Source organism: Triticum urartu, chromosome 5A (assembly GCF_056163025.1).
Source record: "Triticum urartu cultivar PI428250 chromosome 5A, HENAU_Tu73, whole genome shotgun sequence".
Lineage (NCBI taxonomy): Eukaryota > Viridiplantae > Streptophyta > Magnoliopsida > Poales > Poaceae > Triticum > Triticum urartu.
The window spans coordinates 675,445,293-675,469,647 of record NC_141877.1 but is presented as its reverse complement, the minus strand read 5'-3'; the positions used below and the strand labels follow the sequence as shown (position 1 = coordinate 675,469,647).

The 24,355-nt window shown below is 46.2% G+C and overlaps 1 pseudogene; it reads left to right on the top strand.

Moving 5' to 3' along the window:
* Nucleotides 1-53: 53 nt before the first annotated feature.
* Nucleotides 54-16,752, top strand: LOC147974007 (receptor-like protein EIX2; annotated as a pseudogene).
* The last annotated feature ends 7,603 nt before the right edge of the window (nt 16,753-24,355 follow it).

The following is a 24,355-nucleotide window of genomic DNA, read 5'->3' as shown; positions in this document are numbered from 1 at the left end:
CCCAAGTAGCTGGTGGGAATTCAAACTTATGTTTGCTATGGATTTTTCCAACAGTAGCTTTTCGGGTGAACTTCCAATACCAGCGAGCTTGGGCCTTAAACTCCAGTCACTTCGTCTTGCTAACAATAACTTTCTTGGAGTTTTTCCATCCGTGATTGAAACCTGCAGAGATCTCGTCATCCTAGATCTTGGGAACAACAAGTTCTTCGGTGATATCCCCTCTTGGGTTGGAACAAGTGTTCCTCTTCTAACAGTTCTGAGCCTCCCATCCAACAATTTTAGTGGTGTTGTTCCACCTGAGTTATCACAACTTTCTAATCTGCAAGTCCTAGACCTTTCCAGCAACTCCTTAGGTGAGATCCTCACGGCCATGCCAAACCACAATTGCTCTCTTGAGTCGTTTCATCTCGCCAGCAATAGCTTCATGGGCGCCTTCCCACAGTTCCTCCGAGGATGCGACTCCTTGGCCACCCTGGACATCGGGAACAACCAGTTCTTTGGTGGTATCCCCACATGGATCGGGAGTCAGCTTCTATCATTGAAAATCCTTAGACTTAGATCAAACAATTTCACCAGAGAAATCCCCCCCCTGAGTTATCGAGGCTTTCGCAACTTCAGCTGCTCGACATGGCCAAAAATAGCTTGACAGGATCAATTCCGGCAGCCTTCGGCAACTTGACCTCCATGAGGCATAATCTCCCCCCATTTGACCCTGATCAGGTTTTCCATCTTGGTAGAGTCAACATATCTTGGAAGGGCCGTGAACAAACTTTTTGGAACAGCACCGGGTTAATAACAGGTATCGATCTATCATGCAATTTACTTACAGAGAACATCCCGGATGAGCTAACACACCTGAAGGGTCTCCGGTTTCTGAACTTGTCCAGAAATGACCTGTCGGGCAGCATTCCTGAAAGAATCGGCAGTTTGGAGCTCTTGGAGTTCCTTGGCCTCTCATGCAATGAACTTTCAGGAGGCGTTCCTCCCAGCATTTCACATCTGCCGTCCCTCAGCATGCTAAATCTCTCAAACAACCGCTTGGAGGGCCACATACCCACCGGGAACCAGTTACAGACACTTGCAGATCCATCAATATATGGCAACAATCAGGGGCTGTGTGGCTTCCCGTTGAGTGCGTGTGAGCCCAGTTGGGGTTCGTAGCAGAAATTTAAAATTTTCTACGCATCACCAAGATCAATCTATGGAGTAATCTAGCAACGAGGGGAAGGGGAGTGCATCTACATACCCTTGTAGATCGCTAAGCGGAAGCGTTGCAAGAACGCGGATGAAGGAGTCGTACTCGCAGCGATTCAGATCGCGGTTGATTCTGATCTAGCGCCGGACGGACGGCGCCTCCGCGTTCAACACACGTATAGCCCGGGGACGTCTCCTCCTTCTTGATCCAACAAGGGGAGAGGAGAAGTTGAGGGATAACTCCAGCATCACGACGTCGTGGTGGTGGAGTTTGTGGTATTCCTGTAGGGCTTCGCCAAGCTCTACGGAGGAGGAGGAAGAGTTGGAGGAGGGAGGGCTGCGCCAGGGAAGAGGTCACGGCTGCCCTCCCACCCCTCCACTATATATAGGGGCAAGGGGAGAGGGGAAGGCGCCCTAGGGTTTCCCCTAGGGGGCGGCGGCTAGGCAGATTGGATCTCCCTAGGGAAAATCCTAGGGAGACTTGCCCCCCAAGCCAAGCAGGTGGAGGCTTGCCTCCCAAGCCAGGTGGAGGCGCCCCAACCCCCCAAGTAACGTGGGAAAGGGTGTGGGGGGCGCACCACCCCTTAGTGGGCTGGTTTGCCCCTTCCCCTTTGGCCCATGAGGCCCTCCCACACTTGACGGGGCTCCCGAAACACCTTTCGGTCATGCTGGCCATAGCATGATACCCCCGGAACACTTCCGGACTCCAATACCCTTCATCCAATATACCGATCTTCACCTCCGGACCATTCCAGAGCTCCTAGTCATGTCTGGGATCTCATCCGGGACTCCGAACAACCTTCGGTAACCACATACTATTTCCCATAACAACTCTAGCGTCACCGAACCTTAAGTGTGTAGACCCTACGGGTTCGGGAACCATGCATACATGACCGAGAAAACTCTCCGGCCAATAACCAACAGCGGGATCTGGATACCCATGTTGGCTCCCACATGTTCCACGATGATCTCATCGGATGAACCACGATGTCGAGGATTCAATCAATCCCGTATACAATTCCCTTTGTCCAGCGGTATTGTACTTGCCCGAGATTCGATCGTCGGTATCCCGATACCTTGTTCAATCTCGTTACTGGCAAGTCTCTTTACTCGTTCCGTAACACATCATCCCATGATCAACTCCTTGGTCACATTGTGCACATTATGATGATGTCCTACCGAGTGGGCCCAAAGATACCTCTCCGTTTACACGGAGTGACAAATCCCAGTCTCGATTCGTGCCAACCCAACAAACACTTTCGGAGATACCTGTATTGTACCTCTATAGCCACCCAGTTATGTTGTGACGTTTGGCACACCCAAAGCACTCCTACGATATCCGGGAGTTGCACAATCTCATGGTCTAAGGAAATGATACTTGACATTAGAAAAGCTTTAGCAAACGAACTACACGAGCTTGTGCTAGGCTTAGGATTGGGTCTTGTCCATCACATCATTCTCCTAATGATGTGATCCCGTTATCAACGACATCCAATGTCCATGGTCAGGAAACCGTAACCATCTATTGATCAACGAGCTAGTCAACTAGAGGCTTACTAGGGACATGGTGTTGTCTATGTATCCACACATGTATCTGAGTTTCCTATCAATACAATTCTAGCATGGATAATAAACGATTATCAGGAACAAGGAAATATAATAATAACCAATTTATTATTGCCTCTAGGGCATATTTCCAACAGTCTCCCACTTGCACTAGAGTCAATAATCTAGTTCACATCCCCATGTGATTAACACTCACAGGTCACATCACCATGTGACCAACATCCAAGAGTCTACTAGACTCAATGATCTAGTTCACATCACTATGTGATAAACACTCAAACAGTTCTGGGTTTGATCATGTTATGCTTGTGAGAGAGGTTGTAGTCAACGGGTCTTGCCATATTCAGATCCCTATGTATTTCGCAAAACTTTATATCGTAGATGCTGCTACCACGTTCCACTTGGAGCGATTCCAAATTATTGCTCCATTGTACGTATCCGGTATCTCTACTCAGAGCTATCCGGATAGGTGTTAATCTTGCATCGACGTAACTCTTTATTTTGAACTCTTTATCACCTCCATAACCGAGAAACATTTCCTTATTCCTTTAAGGATAATTTTGACTGCTATCTAGTGATCCTGTCCTAGATCACCTTTGTACCTTCTTGCCAGACATGTGTCAAGGCACACATCAGGTGCGGTACTCAGCATGGCATACCGTATAGGGCCTATGACAAGAGCATAGGGGACGACCTTCGTCCTTCCTCTTTCTTCTGCCGTGGTCAATCTTTGAGTCTTACTCAACTTCACACCATACAACTCAGGTAAGAACCCCTTCTTTGACTAATCTATTTTGAACTCCTTAAAAAACATGTCAAGGTGTGCGTTCTTTGAAAGTATCATCAGGCGTCTTGATCTATCTCTATAGATCTTGATGCCCAATTTGTAAGCAGCTTTATCTAGGTCTTCCTTTGAAAAACACTCTTCAAACAACCGTTTATGCTTTCCAGAAATTCTACATTATTTCAGATCTTACAATATGTCATCCACATATACTTATCAGAAATGTTGTAGTGCTCCCACTCACTTTCTTGTAAATACAAGTTTCTAGCAAACATTGTATAAACCTAAAAGCTTTGATCACTCCATCAAAGCATGTATTCTGACTCCGAGATGCTTGCTCTAGTCCATAGAAGGATTGCTGGAGCAAGCATACCTTTTAGCATCCTTAGGATCGACAAAACCTTTTATTGTATCACATACAAACTGTTCTTACGGAAACTGGTAAGAAAACTTATTTTGGCATCCATCTGTCAGATTTCATAATCGAAAAATACAGCTAATGCTAACATGATTCCGACGGACTTAAGAATCGCTACGGGTGAGAAATTCTCATCGTAGTCAACTCCTTGAACTTGTGAAAAGACTCTTTCCCACAAGTCGCACTTCATAGACGGTAACATTACCGTCCATGTCCGTCTTCTTCTTAAAGATCCATTTATTCTCAATGGCTTGCCGATCATCGGCCAAGTCCACCAAAGTCCATACTTTGTTCTGATACATGGATCCTATCTCGGATTTCATGGCTTCTAACCATTTGTCGGAATACGGGCCCACCATCGCTTCTCCATAGCTCGTAGGTTCATTGTTGTCTAACAACATGATATCTAAGACAGGATTACCGTACCACTCAGGAGTAGTACATATCCTTGTCGACCTACGAGGTTCGATAGCAACTTGATCCGAAGCTTCATGATCACTATCATTAACTTCCTCTTCAACAGACATAGGCGCCACAGAAAACATCTTTCTGTGTTGCATCACTCTCTGGTTGAAGTAAAGGTTCGACAACCTCATCAAGTTCTATCTTCCTCCCACTCAATTCTTTCGAGAGAAACTCCTTCTCGAGAAAGGACCCGTTCTTAGTGACAAACAATTTGCCCTCGGATCTGAGATAGAAGGTGTACCCTACTGTCACCTTTGGGTATCCTATGAAGATGTGTTTGTCCGCTTTGGGTTCGAGCTTCTCCGGCTGAAGCCTTAAGCATCGCAGCCCCAAACATTAAGAAACGACAACTTTGGTTTCTTGCCAAACCAATGTTCATACGACGTCATCTCAACAGTCTTAGATGGTGTCCTATCTAAAGTGAATGCAGCTGTCTCTAACGCATAACCTCAAAATGAAAACGGTAGATTGGTAAGAGACATCATAGATCGCACCATATCTCATAGTGTTCAATTACGACGTCCAGATACACCATTACCTTGTGGTGTTCCAGGTGGCTTCAACTGTGAAACAATTCCACAATGTCTTAAGTGATTGCCAAACTCATAACTCAGAAAATCCCCTTTTGATCAGATCGTAGGAACATGATCTTATTGTTATGATGATTCTTAACTTCACTCTGAAATCGCTTGAACTTTTCAAACGTTTCAGACTTGTGCTTCATTAAGTAGATATACCTATATCTACTCAAATCGTCAGTGAAGATGAGAAAATAGCGATATCCACTGCACGCTTCAATTCTCATTGGATCACACGCATCAGCATGCATGATCTCCAACAAGTCACTTGCCCGTTTCATTGTACCTGAAAACAGGGTCTTAGTCATCCTGCCCATGAGGCATGGCTCGCATGTGTCACGCGATTCAAAATCAAGTGACTCCAAACATCCATCGACATGGAGTTTCTTCATGCATCTGACGCCAATATGACTTAAGCGGCAGTGCCACGAGAAAGTGGTACTATCATTATTAACTCTACATCTTTTGGCGTGAACATGTGTATTACCACGACCGAGATTCAATGAACCATTCACATAGGGTGCATGACCATGAAAGGTATCATTCATGTAAAATAGAATAACCATTATTCTCTAACTTAAATGAATGACTGTATTGCAATGAACATGATCTAATCATATTCATGCTCAACGTAGACACCTGATAACATGTATCTAGGTTCAATACTAATCCCGAAGGCAGATGGAGCATGCGATGGTGATCTCATCAACTTTGGAAACACTTCCAACACACATCGTCACCTCGCCCTTAGCCAGTCTCCGTTTAGTCCATAGCTTTTGCTTGAAGTCACCAATAATAGAAACTGAACCGGTATCCAATACCCAGGTGCTACCAGGAGTACTAGTGAGGTACACATTAATAACACGTATATACTTTGTTGAAGTTGCCAGCCTTCTTATCTACCATGCATTTGGGGTAATTCCGCTACCAGTGACCGTTCCCCTTACAATAGAAGCACTTAGTCTCGGGTTTGGGTTCAACCTTGGGTTCCTTCACTGGAGTGGCAACTGGTTTGCCATCCATGAAGTTTCCCTTTTAGCCCTTGCCCTTCTTGAAACCAGTGGTCTTGTTAAACCATCAACACTTGATGCTCCTTCTTGATTTCTACCTTTTGCGGTCTTAGGCACCGCGAACAGCTCCGGGATCAACTCCATCCCTTGCATGTCATAGTTCATCACGAAGATCTAGTAGCTTAGTGATAGTGGCTAGAGAACTCTATCAATCACTATCTTATCTGGAAGTTTAACTCCCACTTGATTTAAGTGATTGTAGCACCCAGACATTCTGAGCACATGCTCACTAGCTGAGCTATTCTCCTCCATCTTGTTGGGAAAAAGAACTTGTCAGAGGTCTCACACCTCTCAACACGGGCATGAGCCTGAAATCCCAATTTCAGCTCTTGGAACATCTCATATGTTCTATGGCGTTTAAAACGTCATTGGAATCCCGATTCTAAGCCGTAAAGTATGGTGCACTAAACTATCAAATAGTCATCAGGATGTGTCTGTCAGGTGTTCACAACATCCACAGACGACGTTGTAGGGGTTTGCACATCGAGCGGTGCATCAAAGACGTAAGCCTTCTGTGTAGCAGTGAGGACACTCCTCGGACTATGGACCTAGTCCGCATCATTGCTTACAATATCTTTCAACTTAATCTTTCTCTAGGAACATATTGAAACAGGGAGCTACAACATGAGCTATTTATCTACAACATATTTGCAAAGACAATTTAGACTATATTCATGATAATTGAGTTCATCTAATCAAATTATTTAATGAACTCCCACTCAGATAGACATCCCTCTAGTCATCTAAGTGAAACATGATCCGAATCGACTAGGCCGTGTCCGATCATCACGTGAGACGGACTAGTCATCAACGGTGAACATCTCATGTTGATCGTATCTTCTATACGACTCATGTTCGACCTTTCGGTCTTCCGTGTTCCGAGGCCATGTCTGTACATGCTAGGCTCGTCAAGTCAACCTAAGTGTATTGCGTGTGTAAATCTGGCTTACACCCGTTGTATTCGAACGTTAGAATCTATCACACCCGATCATCACGTGGTGCTTCGAAACAACGAACCTTCGCAACGGTGCACAGTTAGGGGGAACACTTTCTTGAAATTTTAGTGAGGGATCATCTTATTTAAGCTACCGTCGTTCTAAGCAAATAAGATGTAAAACATGATAAACATCACATGCAATCAAATAGTGACATGATATGGCCAATATCATTTTGCTCCTTATGATCTCCATCTTCGGGGCTCCATGATCATCGTTGTCACCGGCATGAGACCATGATCTCCATCATCGTGTCTTCTTGAAGTTGTCTCGTCATCTATTACTTCTACTACTATGGCTAACGCTTTAGCAATAAAGTAAAGTAATTACATGACGTTTATGTTGACACGCAGGTCATAAATAAATTAAGACAACTCCTATGGCTCCTGCCGGTTGTCATACTCATCGACATGCAAGTCGTGATTCCTATTACAAGAACATGATCAATCTCATACATCACATATATCATTCATCACATCCTTTTGGCCATATCACATCACAAGGCATATGCTGCAAAAACAAGTTAGACGTCCTCTAATTGTTGGTGCAAGTTTTTACGTGGCTGCTATAGGTTTCTAGCAAGAACGTTTCTTACCTACGCCAAAACCACAACGTGATATGCCAATTTCTATTTACCCTTCATAAGGACCCTTTTCATCGAATCCGATCCGACTAAAGTGGGAGAGACAGACACCCGCTAGCCACCTTATGCAACTAGTGCATGTCAGTCGGTGGAACCAGTCTCACGTAAGCGTACGTGTAAGGTCGGTCCGGGCCGCTTCATCCCACGATGCCGCCGAATCAAGATAAGACTAGTAACAGCAAGCAAATTGGCAATATCGACGCCCACAACTGCTTTGTGTTCTACTCGTGCATAGAAACTACGCATAGACCTAGCTCATGATGCCACTATTGGGGTTCGTAGCAGAAATTTAAAATTTTCTACGCATCACCAAGATCAATCTATGGAGTAATCTAGAAACGAGGGGAAGGGGAGTGCATCTACATGTCCTTGTAGATCGCTAAGCGGAAGCGTTGCAAGAACGCGGATGAAGGAGTCGTACTCGCAGCGATTCAGATCGCGGTTGATTCCGATCTAGCGCCGAACGGACGGTGCCTCCGCGTTCAACACACGTACAGCCGGGGACGTCTCCTCCTTCTTGATCCAGCAAGGGGAGAGGAGAAGTTGAGGGAGAACTCCAGCATCACGACGGCGTCGTGGTGGAGCTTGTGGTATTCCTGCAGGGCTTCGCCAAGCTCTACGGAGGAGGAGGAAGAGTTGGAGGAGGGAGGGCTGTGCCAGGGAAGAGGTCACGGCTGCCCTCCCACCCCTCCACTATATATAGGGGCAAGGGGAGAGGGGAAGGCGCCCTAGGGTTTCCCCTAGGGGGCGGCGGCTAGGCAGATTGGATCTCCCTAGGGAAAATCCTAGGGAGACTTGCCCCCCAAGCCAAGCAGGTGGAGGCTTGCCTCCCAAGCCAGGTGGAGGCGCCCCAACCCCCCAAGTAATGTGGGAAAGGGTGTGGGGGGCGCACCACCCCTTAGTGGGCTGGTTTTCCCCTTCCCCTTTGGCCCATGAGGCCCTCCCACACATGCCGGGGCTCCCGAAACACCTTTCAGTCATGCTGGCCATAGCCTGATACCCCCGGAACACTTCCGGACTCCAATACCCTTCATCCAATATACCGATCTTCACCTCCGGACCATTCCGGAGCTCCTAGTCATGTCCGGGATCTCATCCGGGACTCCGAACAACCTTCGGTAACCACATACTATTTCCCATAACAACTCTAGCGTCACCGAACCTTAAGTGTGTAGACCCTACGGGTTCGGGAACCATGCATACATGACCGAGAAAACTCTCCGGCCAATAACCAACAGCGGGATCTGGATACCCATGTTGGCTCCCACATGTTCCACGATGATCTCATCGGATGAACCACGATGTCGAGGATTCAATCAACCCCGTATATAATTCCCTTTGTCCAGCGGTATTGTACTTGCCCGAGATTCGATCGTCGGTATCCCGATACCTTGTTCAATCTCGTTACCGGCAAGTCTCTTTACTCGTTTAGTAACACATCATCCCATGATCAACTCCTTGGTCACATTGTGCACATTATGATGATGTCCTACCGAGTGGGCCCAGAGATACCTCTCCGTTTACACGGAGTGACAAATCCCAGTCTCGATTCGTACCAACCCAATAGACACTTTCGGAGATACCTGTAGTGTACCTTTATAGCCACCCAGTTACGTTGTGACGTTTGGCACACCCAAAGCACTCCTACGGTATCCAGGAGTTGCACAATCTCATGGTCTAAGGAAATGATACTTGACATTAGAAAAGCTTTAGCATACGAACTACATGATCTTGTGCTAGGCTTAGGATTGGGTCTTGTCCATCACATCATTCTCCTAATGATGTGATCCCGTTATCAACGACATCCAATGTCCATGGTCAGGAAACCGTAACCATCTATTGATCAACGAGCTAGTCAACTAGAGGCTTACTAGGGACATGGTGTTGTCTTTGTATCCACACATGTATCTGAGTTTCCTATCAATACAATTCTATCATGGATAATAAACGATTATCATGAACAAGGAAATATAATAATAACCAATTTATTATTGCCTCTAGGGCATATTTCCAACAGTCTCCCACTTGCACTAGAGTCAATAATCTAGTTCACATCGCCATGTGATTAACACTCACAGGTCACATCACCATGTGACCAACATCCAAGAGTCTACTAGACTCAATGATCTAGTTCACATCACTATGTGATAAACACTCAAACAGTTCTGGGTTTGATCATGTTATGCTTGTGAGAGAGGTTGTAGTCAACGGGTCTTGCCATATTCAGATCCCTATGTATTTCGCAAAACTTTATATCGTAGATGCTGCTACCACGTTCCACTTGGAGCTATTCCAAATTATTGCTCCATTGTACGTATCTGGTATCTCTACTCAGAGCTATCCGGATAGGTGTTAATCTTGCATCGACGTAACTCTTTATGTCGAACTCTTTATCACCTCCATAACCGAGAAACATTTCCTTATTCCTCTAAGGATAATTTTGACTGCTATCTAGTGATCCTGTCCTAGATCACCTTTGTACCTTCTTGCCAGACATGTGGCAAGGCACACATCAGGTGTGGTACTCAGCATGACATACCGTAGAGAGCCTATGACAAGAGCATAGGGGACGACCTTCGTCCTTCCTCTTTCTTCTGCCGTGGTCAATCTTTGAGTCTTACTCAACTTCACACCATACAACTCAGGTAAGAACCCCTTCTTTGACTAATCTATTTTGAACTCCTTCAAAAACATGTCAAGGTGTGCGTTCTTTGAAAGTATCATCAGGCGTCTTGATCTATCTCTATAGATCTTGATGCCCAATTTGTAAGCAGCTTTATCCAGGTCTTCCTTTGAAAAACACTCTTCAAACAACCGTTTATGCTTTCCAGAAATTCTACATTATTTCAGATCTTACAATATGTCATCCACATATACTTATCAGAAATGTTGTAGTGCTCCCACTCACTTTCTTGTAAATACAAGTTTCTAGCAAACATTGTATAAACCTAAAAGCTTTGATCACTCCATCAAAGCATGTATTCTGACTCCGAGATGCTTGCTCTAGTCCATAGAAGGATTGCTGGAGCAAGCATACCTTTTAGCATCCTTAGGATCGACAAAACCTTTTATTGTATCACATACAAACTGTTCTTACGGAAACTGGTAAGAAAACTTATTTTGTCATCCATCTGTCAGATTTCATAATCGAAAAATACAGCTAATGCTAACATGATTCCGACGGACTTAAGCATCGCTACGGGTGAGAAATTCTCATCGTAGTCAACTCCTTGAACTTGTGAAAAGACTCTTTCCCACAAGTCGCACTTCATAGACGGTAACATTACCGTCCATGTCCGTCTTCTTCTTAAAGATCCATTTATTCTCAATTGCTTGCCGATCATCGGCCAAGTCCACCAAAGTCCATACTTTGTTCTGATACATGGATCCTATCTCGGATTTCATGGCTTCTAACCATTTGTCAGAATACGGGCCCACCATCGCTTCTCCATAGCTCGTAGGTTCATTGTTGTCTAACAACATGATATCTAAGACAGGATTACCGTACCACTCAGGAGTAGTACATATCCTTGTCGACCTACGAGGTTCGATAGCAACTTGATCCAAAGCTTCATGATCACTATCATTAACTTCCTCTTCAACAGACATAGGCGCCACAGAAAACATCTTTCTGTGTTGCATCACTCTCTGGTTGAAGTAAAGGTTCGACAACCTCATCAAGTTCTATCTTCCTCCCACTCAATTCTTTCGAGAGAAACTCCTTCTCGAGAAAGGACCCGTTCTTAGTGAGAAACAATTTGCCCTCGGATCTGAGATAGAAGGTATACCCTACTGTCAACTTTGGGTATCCTATGAAGATGTGTTTGTCCGCTTTGGGTTCGAGCTTCTCCGGCTGAAGCCTTAAGCATCGCAGCCCCAAACATTAAGAAACGACAACTTTGGTTTCTTGCCAAACCAATGTTCATACGACGTCATCTCAACAGTCTTAGATGGTGTCCTATCTAAAGTGAATGCAGCTGTCTCTAACGCATAACCTCAAGATGAAAACGGTAGATTGGTAAGAGACATCATAGATCACACCATATCTCATAGTGTTCGATTACGACGTCCGGATACACCATTCCTTGTGGTGTTCCAGGTGGCTTCAACTGTGAAACAATTCCACAATGTCTTAAGTGATTGCCAAACTCATAACTCAGAAAATCCCCTTTTGATCAGATCGTAGGAACATGATATTATTGTTATGATGATTCTTAACTTCACTCTGAAATCGCTTGAACTTTTCAAACGTTTCAGACTTGTGCTTCATTAAGTAGATATACCTATATCTACTCAAATCGTCAGTGAAGATGAGAAAATAGCGATATCCACTGCACGCTTCAATTCTCATTGGATCACATGCATCAGCATGCATGATCTCCAACAAGTCACTTGCCCGTTTCATTGTACCTGAAAACGGGGTCTTAGTCATCCTGCCCATGAGGCATGGCTTGCATGTGTCAAGCGATTCAAAATCAAGTGACTCCAAACATCCATCGACATGGAGTTTCTTCATGCATCTGACGCCAATATGACTTAAGCGGCAGTGCCACGAGAAAGTGGTACTATCATTATTAACTCTACATCTTTTGGCGTGAACATGTGTATTACCACGACTGAGATTCAATGAACCATTCACATAGGGTGCATGACCATGAAAGGTATCATTCATGTAAAACAGAATAACCATTATTCTCTAACTTAAATGAATGCCCGTATTGCAATGAACATGATGTAATCATATTCATGCTCAATGTAGACACCTGATAACATGTATCTAGGTTCAATACTAATCCCGAAGGCAGATGGAGCGTGCGATGGTGATCTCATCAACTTTGGAAACACTTCCAACACACATCGTCACCTCGCCCTTAGCCAATCTCCGTTTAGTCCGTAGCTTTTGCTTGAAGTCACCAATAATAGCAACTGAACCGGTATCCAATACCCAGGTGCTACCAGGAGTACTAGTGAGGTACACATTAATAACACGTATATACTTTGTTGAAGTTGCCAGCCTTCTTATCTACCATGCATTTGGGGTAATTCCGCTACCAGTGACCATTCCCCTTACAATAGAAGCACTTAGTCTCAGGTTTGGGTTCAACCTTGGGTTCCTTCACTGGAGTGGCAACTGGTTTGCCATCCATGAAGTTTCCCTTTTAGCCCTTGCCCTTCTTGAAACCAGTGGTCTTGTTAAACCATCAACACTTGATGCTCCTTCTTGATTTCTACCTTTTGCGGTCTTAAGCACCGCGAACAGCTCCGGGATCAACTCCATCCCTTGCATGTCATAGTTCATCACGAAGATCTAGTAGCTTAGTGATAGTGGCTAGAGAACTCTATCAATCACCATCTTATCTGGAAGTTTAACTCCCACTTGATTTAAGTGATTGTAGCACCCAGACATTCTGAGCACATGCTCACTAGCTGAGCTATTCTCCTCCATCTTGTTGGGAAAAAGAACTTGTCAGAGGTCTCACACCTCTCAACACGGGCATGAGCCTAAAATCCCTATTTCAGCTCTTGGAACATCTCATATGTTCTATGGCGTTTAAAACGTCATTGGAATCCCGATTCTAAGCCGTAAAGTATGGTGCACTAAACTATCAAATAGTCACCAGGATGTGTCTGTCAGGTGTTCACAACATCCACAGACGACGTTGTAGGGGTTTGCACATCGAGCGGTGCATCAAAGACGTAAGCCTTCTGTGTAGCAGTGAGGACACTCCTCGGAGTATGGACCTAGTCCGCATCATTGCTTACAATATCTTTCAACTTAATCTTTCTCTAGGAACATATTGAAACAGGGAGCTACAACGTGAGCTATTTATCTACAACATATTTGCAAAGACAATTTAGACTATATTCATGATAATTGAGTTCATCTAATCAAATTATTTAATGAACTCCCACTCAGATAGATATCCCTCTAGTCATCTAAGTGAAACATGATCCGAATCGACTAGGCCGTGTCCGATCATCACGTGAGACGGACTAGTCATCAACGGTGAACATCTCATGTTGATCGTATCTTCTATACGACTCATGTTCGACCTTTCGGTCTTCCGTGTTCCGAGGCCATGTCTGTACATGCTAGGCTCTCAAGTCAACCTAAGTGTATTGCGTGTGTAAATCTGGCTTACACCCGTTGTATTCGAACGTTAGAATCTATCACACCCGATCATCACGTGGTGCTTCGAAACAACGAACCTTCGCAACAGTGCACAGTTAGGGGGAACACTTTCTTGAAATTTTAGTGAGGGATCATCTTATTTAAGCTACCGTCGTTCTAAGCAAATAAGATGTAAAACATGATAAACATCACATGCAATCAAATAGTGACATGATATGGACAATATCATTTTGCTCCTTATGATCTCCATCTTCGGGGTTCCATGATCATCGTTGTCACCGGCATGAGACCATGATCTCCATCATCGTGTCTTCTTGAAGTTGTCTCGTCATCTATTACTTCTACTACTATGGCTAATGCTTTAGCAATAAAGTAAAGTAATTACATGACGTTTATGTTGACACGAAGGTCATAAATAAATTAAGACAACTCCTATGGCTCCTGCCGGTTGTCATACTCATCGACATGCAAGTCGTGATTCCTATTACAAGAACATGATCAATCTCATACATCCCATATATCATTCATCACATCCTTTTGGCCATATCACATCACAAGGCATATGCTGCAAAAACAAGTTAGACGTCCTCTAATTGTTGTTGCAAGTTTTTACGTGGCTGCTATAGGTTTCTAGCAAGAACGTTTCTTACCTACGCCAAAACCACAACGTGATATGCCAATTTCTATTTACCCTTCATAAGGACCCTTTTCATCGAATCCGATCCGACTAAAGTGGGAGAGACAGACACCCGCTAGCCACCTTATGCAACTAGTGCATGTCAGTCGGTGGAACCAGTCTCACGTAAGCGTACGTGTAAGGTCGGTCCGGGCCGCTTCATCCCACGATGCCGCCGAATCAAGATAAGACTAGTAACAGCAAGCAAATTGGCAATATCGACGCCCACAACTGCTTTGTGTTCTACTCGTGCATAGAAACTACGCATAGACCTAGCTCATGATGCCACTATTGGGGTTCGTAGCAGAAATTTAAAATTTTCTACGCATCACCAAGATCAATCTATGGAGTAATCTAGAAACGAGGGGAAGGGGAGTGCATCTACATGTCCTTGTAGATCGCTAAGCGGAAGCGTTGCAAGAACGCGGATGAAGGAGTCGTACTCGCAGCGATTCAGATCGCGGTTGATTCCGATCTAGCGCCGAACGGACGGCGCCTCCGCGTTCAACACACGTACAGCCCGGGGACGTCTCCTCCTTCTTGATCCAGCAAGGGGAGAGGAGAAGTTGAGGGAGAACTCCAGCATCACGACGGCGTGGTGGTGGAGCTTGTGGTATTCCTGCAGGGCTTCGCCAAGCTCTACGGAGGAGGAGGAAGAGTTGGAGGAGGGAGGGCTGCGCCAGGGAAGAGGTCACGGATGCCCTCCCACCCCTCCACTATATATAGGGGCAATGGGAGAGGGGAAGGCGCCCTAGGGTTTCCCCTAGGGGGCGGCGGCTAGGCAGATTGGATCTCCCTAGGGAAAATCCTAGGGAGACTTGCCCCCCAAGCCAAGCAGGTGGAGGCTTGCCTCCCAAGCCAGGTGGAGGCGCCCCAACCCCCCAAGTAACGTGGGAAAGGGTGTGGGGGGCGCACCACCCCTTAGTGGGCTGGTTTGCCCCTTCCCCTTTGGCCCATGAGGCCCTCCCACACTTGACGGGGCTCCCGAAACACCTTTCGGTCATGCTGGCCATAGCCTGATACCCCCGGAACACTTCCGGACTCCAATACCCTTCATCCAATATACCGATCTTCACCTCCGGACCATTCCGGAGCTCCTAGTCATGTCCGGGATCTCATCCGGGACTCCGAACAACCTTCGGTAACCACATACTATTTCCCATAACAACTCTAGCGTCACCGAACCTTAAGTGTGTAGACCCTACGGGTTCGGGAACCATGCATACATGACCGAGAAAACTCTCCGGCCAATAACCAACAGCGGGATCTGGATACCCATGTTGGCTCCCACATGTTCCACGATGATCTCATCGGATGAACCACGATGTCAAGGATTCAATCAATCCCGTATACAATTCCCTTTGTCCAGCGGTATTGTACTTGCCCGAGATTCGATCGTCGGTATCCCGATACCTTGTTCAATCTCGTTACCGGCAAGTCTCTTTACTCGTTCCATAACACATCATCCCATGATCAACTCCTTGGTCACATTGTGCACATTATGATGATGTCCTACCGAGTGGGCCCAAAGATACCTCTCCGTTTACACGGAGTGACAAATCCCAGTCTCGATTCGTGCCAATCCAACAAACACTTTCGGAGATACCTGTATTGTACCTCTATAGCCACCCAGTTATGTTGTGACGTTTGGCACACCCAAAGCACTCCTACGGTATCCGGGAGTTGCACAATCTCATGGTCTAAGGAAATGATACTTGACATTAGAAAAGCTTTAGCAAACGAACTACACGATCTTGTGCTAGGCTTAGGATTGGGTCTTGTCCATCACATCATTCTCCTAATGATGTGATCCTGTTATCAACGACATCCAATGTCCATGGTCAGGAAACCGTAACCATCTATTGATCAACGAGCTAGTCAACTAGAGGCTTACTAGGGACATGGTGTTGTCTATGTATCCACACATGTATCTGAGTTTCCTATCAATACAATTCTAGCATGGATAATAAACGATTATCATGAACAAGGAAATATAATAATAACCAATTTATTATTGCCTCTAGGGCATATTTCCAACAAGCCCACATTGGGTGAGGGAGCTGAAGACCACACAAAGCTCAGAGACCTGGGTCTGTGTTACTCTGTGATTCTTGGCATCGTTTTCGGCTTCTGGCTTTGGTTTGGAGCTCTGTTCTTTCTGGAGCAGTGGAAATTTTGTTTTCTCCGTTGTGTTGACGGCTTAGGGATCAAGATAGCTGTCAGGCGCTAAGGCCTTCACATGTAAATCAGCAGCAAATGACATTTGCGCCAATTATGTACTGTATGCTCCTTTTATTTTTAAAGCTGTAACACTAAACTGAACTATATACAACAGCAAAATAATTGGGGATGCTTGGGTGTGAATATCTCGCCGCGCCCTGGATGTTGATGCTGCAGCTCTTGCTGTGAAGTATTCTGATGGATGCCTTCAGTGTGGCCCTGGGAAGATCTTTTTCATCCGGGATTTTATCAAGTCCAGCGATTGGAGAGCTTGTACTGCGTCGCCTGGCGGGCGTTGTATCTCCAACTCTGCCCGGATCAAAAGGAGCTTCAGAGAAATGAAAAACCGAGATCAGCGTCCACCCATATTTTGATTTTAGAAAACTATACAAAAAAATTTATACACCAGCACAAATGAATAATGAGTCGCCAGTCCTTAGCATTGATACGAACTGTAATGTAACAGAGTTATAATCTTAATAAAAGCGTCAGTTATGCCAGAGAAAATCCTACCAAACTAGTATCCTCCAGTAATTTACTAGAAACATCACAAAGTAGAATGTCTCTGATAATCCAATCAAACTTATGGTGTATCCACTGAAATGTCTGGGCATGGCTCACAACGAAGATTTGAGTGACCGTGTTGGTTTCTTCAGTGTCATCGGCAACAAACAACAAGGTATCATCAATCAATCTAGTCGAAATACAGTATGTTTTAGGGTCCGGGGGTGAAAGGGAGCGGGGCGGAGTAGACGCCCTTGCGGAAGTAGACATCGATGAAGTTGACGCCGACGGTGATGTTCCGGATCCGGATCTCGCCGCCCCCCGGCTCGCCCACCTCCACCACTTCCCACCGCAGCGCTTGCGCAGCATCAGAGATCCATTAGAGGACAGAACCCACCCCTGCCCCTGCCCGGAGAAAAAAAGGAGATGGCAGTGGTTTGTGCTTGCCTCGGGGCCGCGGAGCTCGTGGACCCTAAGGGCCTTCATGATGTCCGCCGGATCGCCGGGAGAGCAGCAGGAGCTGAGCCGGAGGCGGGTAGCGGAAGGATGGGGGCGTGAGTTCAAGCGGCGGGGAGCACGGCGCCATCGCTTGCCTCTCTCTGCCACCATCAACTGGACGTCCCTCCATGCGTGTAAATGAAAAATCCAATCCAAAATAATTAGTCCTTATTTTTCGCGGGGAAACATAATTAATCCTACCACCACTTTGGTATAGGGCGATGCTAGGAGCCGGCTGACCGGCCCAATTTTCGGCCGTTCGCCTAGCAACCACTCAAATATCGGAATCGTTCATAGGTTTAACCGCAGCTAAATTACAAATCAACTCTAAGGCACGTTCCGCTTCCAGGTCAAGAATGTCATTAACAGATTTAGAGATTTCACTATCATTACTACCTAGTGAAACTCCTAACTCATTTGCATTGTGGATGATCTCATCATTAGAAAAATGCAAAATAAAATTGGAAGTGTTGACTGACATGCCAGTAGTGACCTCCATGTCACGAAGCTTGGCCGCCCGCATGGCGCACCTCAGCTGCATATCATCAACATCCGTCTGGTCCTGAAGGCGACAGCTCATCCGTCTACCCTCAGACACAGGATCCGGAATACCTCCAAAAGCGATGACCTCCTTCCCGGTCGCCCCGTTTGAGGTAAGGCATCCTACCCCACCCCCAATGGACGGCCTAGCAAGAGGAGTCAAAGAGCCGCAGACCACTGCCGGCGAGCGTGGGGCTAGTGAGGGCTGGGCCACCTGCCCAGACTCCCCACCAGGCGTCCCGCGAGGAAAAGAGAGGGCGGGGGCCGCCTGCCCCCGCGCCCCACCCAACCCAATAGTCGGACTCGACTCGGGCCGTGAAGCCAACCCAGCGGCGTCAGCTGATCAAACAGCGCTGCAGGTTCGGCCACCCTGGCCATCGCAAAAGAGGAGGGAGCCGAGGCCTCCTGCCCGAGCCCCCTCCCAAACCAGGCTTGTCACCGCACGGCGACACCGCCACCACAGCGGCCAGTCCCGGCGGAGTCCTCCTGAGCATCGAACCAGCAGCAGAGGAGGGAGAATGGGGGTCACCTGCTCAAGACCGTCCCTCCCATCCGGAGAACCCGTTTTTTCAGCAAAGTCCAGCGGAGGTAACGTGCGCTCAAACACATCCTCAGATTCAACCCTGTCGCTCCACATCCTGGGAGAAGAACCGAATCTCAAGGTACTCATAGGCACTGACGGAGAGGGTGCAGCCCCATTCCCGGACGTCTCAGGGTCAGTACCCGGGCCATTGGGCAACTCATGCCCTGTTGGGGTTCGTAGCAAAAATTTAAAATTTTCTACGCATCACCAAGATCAATCTATGGAGTCATCTAGAAATGAGAGGGAGAGGAGTGCATCTACATACCCTTGTAGATCGCGAGCGGAAGCGTTCAAGAGAACGGGATTGATGGAGCCGTACTCGACGTGATCCAAATCACCGATGATCCTAGCGCCGAACAGACGACACCTCCGCGTTCAACACATGTACGGAGCGGAGACATCTCCCACGCCTTGATCCAGCAAGGAGGAGGGAGAGGTTGAGGAAGAGAGCTCCAACAGCAGCATGACGGCGTGATGGTGGTGGAGCGGCAGTACTCCGGCAGGGCTTCGCCGAGCTCTTAACGAAGGAGGAGAGGTGTTGGGGAGGTGAGGGGCTGCGCCTTTGATGTGGTGTGAAGCCCTCCCCTTGCCCCTCTGTTTATAGGGTAAGGGGAAGGGGGCCGACCCCCTCTAGATGAGATCTAGAGGGGGGCAGCGGCCAAGGGGGTGGCTTGCCCCCCAAGCAAGGGGGCGCCCCCTCTAGGGTTTCCCCCCCCAACCCTAGGCGCATGGGCCCAAGGGGGGGTGCGCCCAGCCCTCCAAGGGCTGGTTCCCTTTCCACTACGGCCCATGAGGCCCTCCGAGAGAGGTGGCCCCTCCCGGTGGACCCCTGGAACCCCTCTGGTGGCCCCGGTATAATACCGATATGCCCCTGAACCTTTCCGGTGACCGTATGACAACTTCCCACATATAAATCTTCACCTCCGGACCATTTCGGAACTCCTCGTGACATCTGGGATCTCATCCGGGACTCCGAACAACATTCAGTAATCACATACAAGTCTTCCTAATAACCCTAGCGTCATCGAACCTTAAGTGTGTAGACCCTACGGGTTCGGGAACCATGCAGACATGACCGAGACAACTCTCCGGCCAATAACCAACAGCGGGATCTGGATACCCATGTTGGCTCCCACATGTTCCACGATGATCTCATCGGATGAACCACGATGTCGAGGATTCAAGCAATCCCGTATAGAATTCCCTTTGTCAATCGATACGTTACTTGCCCGAGATTCGATCATCGGTATCCCAATACCTCGTTCAATCTCATTACCAACAAGTCACTTTACTCGTGCCGTAACACATCATCCCGTGACCAACCCTTAGTCACATTGAGCTCATTACGATGATGTCTTACCGAGTGGGCCCAGAGATACCTCTCCGTCATACAGAGTGACAAATCCCAGTCTTGATTCGTGCCAACCCAACAGACACTTTCGGAGATACCCGTAGTGCACCTTTATAGTCACCCAGTTACGTTGTGACGTTTGGCACACCCAAAGTATTCCTACAGTATCTGGGAGTTGCACAATCTCATGGTCTAAGGAAAAAATACTTGACATTAGAAAAGCTTTTAGCAGACGAACTACACGATCTTGTGCTATGCTTAGGATTGGGTCTTGTCCATCACATCATTCTCCTAATGATGTGATCCCGTTATCAATGACACCCAATGTCCATGGCCAGGAAACCGTAACAATCTATTGATCAACGAGCTAGTCAACTAGAGGCTCACTAGGGACATGTTGTGGTCTATGTATTCACACATGTATTACGATTTCCGGATAACACAATTATAGCATGAACAATAGACAATTATCATTAACAAGGAAATATAATAATAACCATTTTATTATTGCCTCTAGGGCATATTTCCAATAGTCTCCCACTTGCACTAGAGTCAATAATCTAGTTACATTGTGATGAATCGAACACCCATAGAGTTCTGGTGTTGATCATGTTTTGCTCGAGGAAGAGGTTTAGTCAACGGATCTGCGACATTCAGGTCCGTATGCACTTTACAAATATCTATGTCTCCATTTTGAACATTTTCACGAATGGAGTTGAAGCCACGCTTGATATGCCTGGTCTTCCTGTGAAACCTGGGCTCCTTGGCAAGGGCAATAGCTCCAGTGTTGTCACAGAAGAGAGTCATCGGGCCCGACGCATTAGGAATAACTCCTAGGTCGGTAATGAACTCCTTTATCCAGATTGCTTCTTGTGCTGCCTCCGGGGCTGCCATGTACTCCGCTTCACATGTAGATCCCGCCACGACGCTTTGCTTGCAACTACACCAGCTGACTGCCCCACCATTCAAAATATACACGTATCAGGTTTATGACTTAGAGTCATCCAGATCTGTGTCGAAGCTAGCATCGACGTAACCCTTTACGACGAGCTCTTCGTCACCTCCATTAACGAGAAAACATATCCTTAGTCCGCTTCAGGTACTTCAGGATATTCTTGACCGTTGTCTAGTGTTCCATGCCGGGATTACTTTGGTACCTTCCTACCAAACTTACGGCAAGGTTTACATCAGGTCTGGTACACAGCATGGCATACATGATAGACCCTATGGCTGAGGCATAGGGGACGACACTCATCTTTTCTCTATCTTCTGCCGTGGTCGGGCATTAAGCCGTCCTCAATCTCATACCTTGCAATACAGGCAAGAACCCCTTCTTGGACTGATCCATATTGAACTTCTTCAATATCTTGTCAAGGTACGTACTTTGTGAAAGACCAATGAGGCGTCTCGATCTATCTCTATAGATCTTGATGCCTAATATATAAGCAGCTTCTCCAAGGTCCTTCATTGAAAAACACTTGTTCAAGTAGGCATTTATGCTTTCCAAGAATTCTATATCATTTCCCATCAATAGTATGTCATCCACATATAATATGAGAAATGCTACAGAGCTCCCACTCACTTTCTTGTAAACACAGGCTTCTCCATAAGTCTGCGTAAACCCAAACGCTTTGATCATCTCATCAAATCGAATGTTCCAACTCCGAGATGCTTGCACCAGCCCATAGATTGAGCGTTGGAGCTTGCACACCTTGTCAGCATTCTTAGGATCGACAAAACCTTCCGGCTGCATCATATACAATTCTTCCTTAAGGAAACCATTAAGGAATGTCGTTTTGACGTCCATTTGCCATATCTCATAATCATAGAATGCGGCAATTGCTAACATGATTCGGACGGACTTCAGCTTCGCTACGGGTGAGAAAGTCTCATCGTAGTCAACCCCTTGAACTTGTGGATAACCCTTAGCGACAAGCCGAGCCTTATAGATGGTCACATTACCATCCGCGTCTGTCTTCTTCTTAAAGATCCATTTATTTTCTATGGCTCGCCGATCATCGGGAAAGTCAGTCAAAGTCCATACTTCATTTTCATACATGGATCCTATCTCGGATTTCATGGCTTCCAGCCATTTGTCGGAATCTGGGCCCGCCATTGCTTCTTCATAGTTTGAAGGTTCACCATTGTCTAACAACATGATTTCCAGGATAGGGTTGCCGTACCACTCTGGTGCGGAACGTGTCCTTGTGGACCTACGAAGTTCAGTAGCAACTTGATCTGAAGTTTCATGATCATCATCATTAACGTCCTCTCTAGTTGGTGCAGGCACCTCAGAAACATTTTCTTGAGCTGTGCCACTTTCCAGTTCAAGAGGCAATACTTCATCAAGTTCTACTTTCCTCCCACTTACTTCTTTCGAGAGAAACTCTTTCTCTAGAAAGGATCCATTCTTGGCAACAAAGATCTTGCCTTCATATCTGAGGTAGAAGGTGTACCCAATAGTTTCTTTAGGGTATCCTATGAAGACGCATTTTTCCGATTTGGGTACGAGCTTTTCAGGTTGAAGTTTCCTGACATAAGCATCGCATCCCCAAACTTTCAGAAACGACAGCTTAGGTTTCTTACCAAACCACAATTCATACGGTGTCGTCTCAACGGATTTCGATGGAGCCCTATTTAAAGTGAATGTGGCAGTCTCTATAGCATAACCCCAAAATGATAGCGGTAGATCGGTAAGAGACATCATAGATCGCACCATATCCAATAGGGTGCGATTACGACGTTCGGACACACCATTACGCTGATGTGTTCCAAGCGGCGTGAGTTATGAAACTATTCCACATTTCCTTAAGTGTGTGCCAAATTCGTGACTCAAATATTCTCCCCCACGATCTGATCGTAAGAACTTGATTTTCCTGTCACATTGATTCTCAACCTCACTCTGTAATTCCTTGAACTTTTCAAAGGTCTCAGACTTGTGTTTCATTAAGTAGACATACCCATATCTACTCAAGTCATCAGTGAGGGTGAGAACATAACGATAGCCACCGCGAGCCTCAACACTCATTGGACCGCACACATCAGTATGTATGATTTCCAATAAGTTGGTTGCTCGCTCCATTGTTCCGAAGAATGGAGTCTTGGTAATTTTGCCCATGAGGCATGGTTCGCATGTGTCAAATGATTCATAATCAAGAGACTCTAAAAGTCCATCTGCATGGAGTTTCTTCATGCGTTTGACACCAATGTGACCAAGGCGGCAGTGCCACAATTATGTGGGACTATCATTATCAACCTTACACCTTTTGGCATTCACACTATGAATATGTGTAACATCACGTTTGAGATTAAATAAGAATACACCATTGACCAGCGGGGCATGACCATAAAACATGTCTCTCATATAAATAGAACAACCATTATTCTGAGATTTAAATGAGTAGCCATCTCGCATTAAACGAGATCCAGATACAATGTTCATGCTCAAAGCTGGTACTAAATAACAATTATTGAGGTTTAAAACTAATCCCATAGGTAAATGTAGAGGTAGCGTGTCGACGGCGATCACATCGACCTTGGAACCATTCCCGACGCGCATCGTCACCTTGTCCTTCGCCAGTCTCTGTTTATTCCGCAGTTCCTGTTTTGAGTTACAAATATGAGCAACATCACCGGTATCAAATACCCAGGAGCTACTACGAGCGCTGCTTAGGTACACATCAATAACATGTATATCACATATACCTTTGGCATTGCCGGCCTTCTTATCCGCTAAGTACTTGGGGCAGTTCCGCTTCCAGTGACCATTTTCCTTGCAATAAAAGCACTCAGTCTCAGGCTTGGGTCCATTCTTTGGCTTCTTCCCGGCAGCTTGCTTACCGGGCGCGGCAACTCCCTTGCCGTCCTTCTTGAAATTCTTTTTACCCTTGCCTTTCTTGAACTTAGTGGTTTTATTCACCATCAACACTTGATGTTCCTTTTTGATTTCCACCTCCGCTGATTTCAGCATTGAATATACCACAGGAATGGTCTTTTCCATCCCCTGCATATTGAAGTTCATCACAAAGCTCTTGTAGCTAGGTGGGAGTGACTGAAGGATTCTTTCAACGACCGCATCACCCAGGAGATTAACTCCCAGCTGAGACAAGCGGTTGTGCAACCCAGACATTTTGAGTA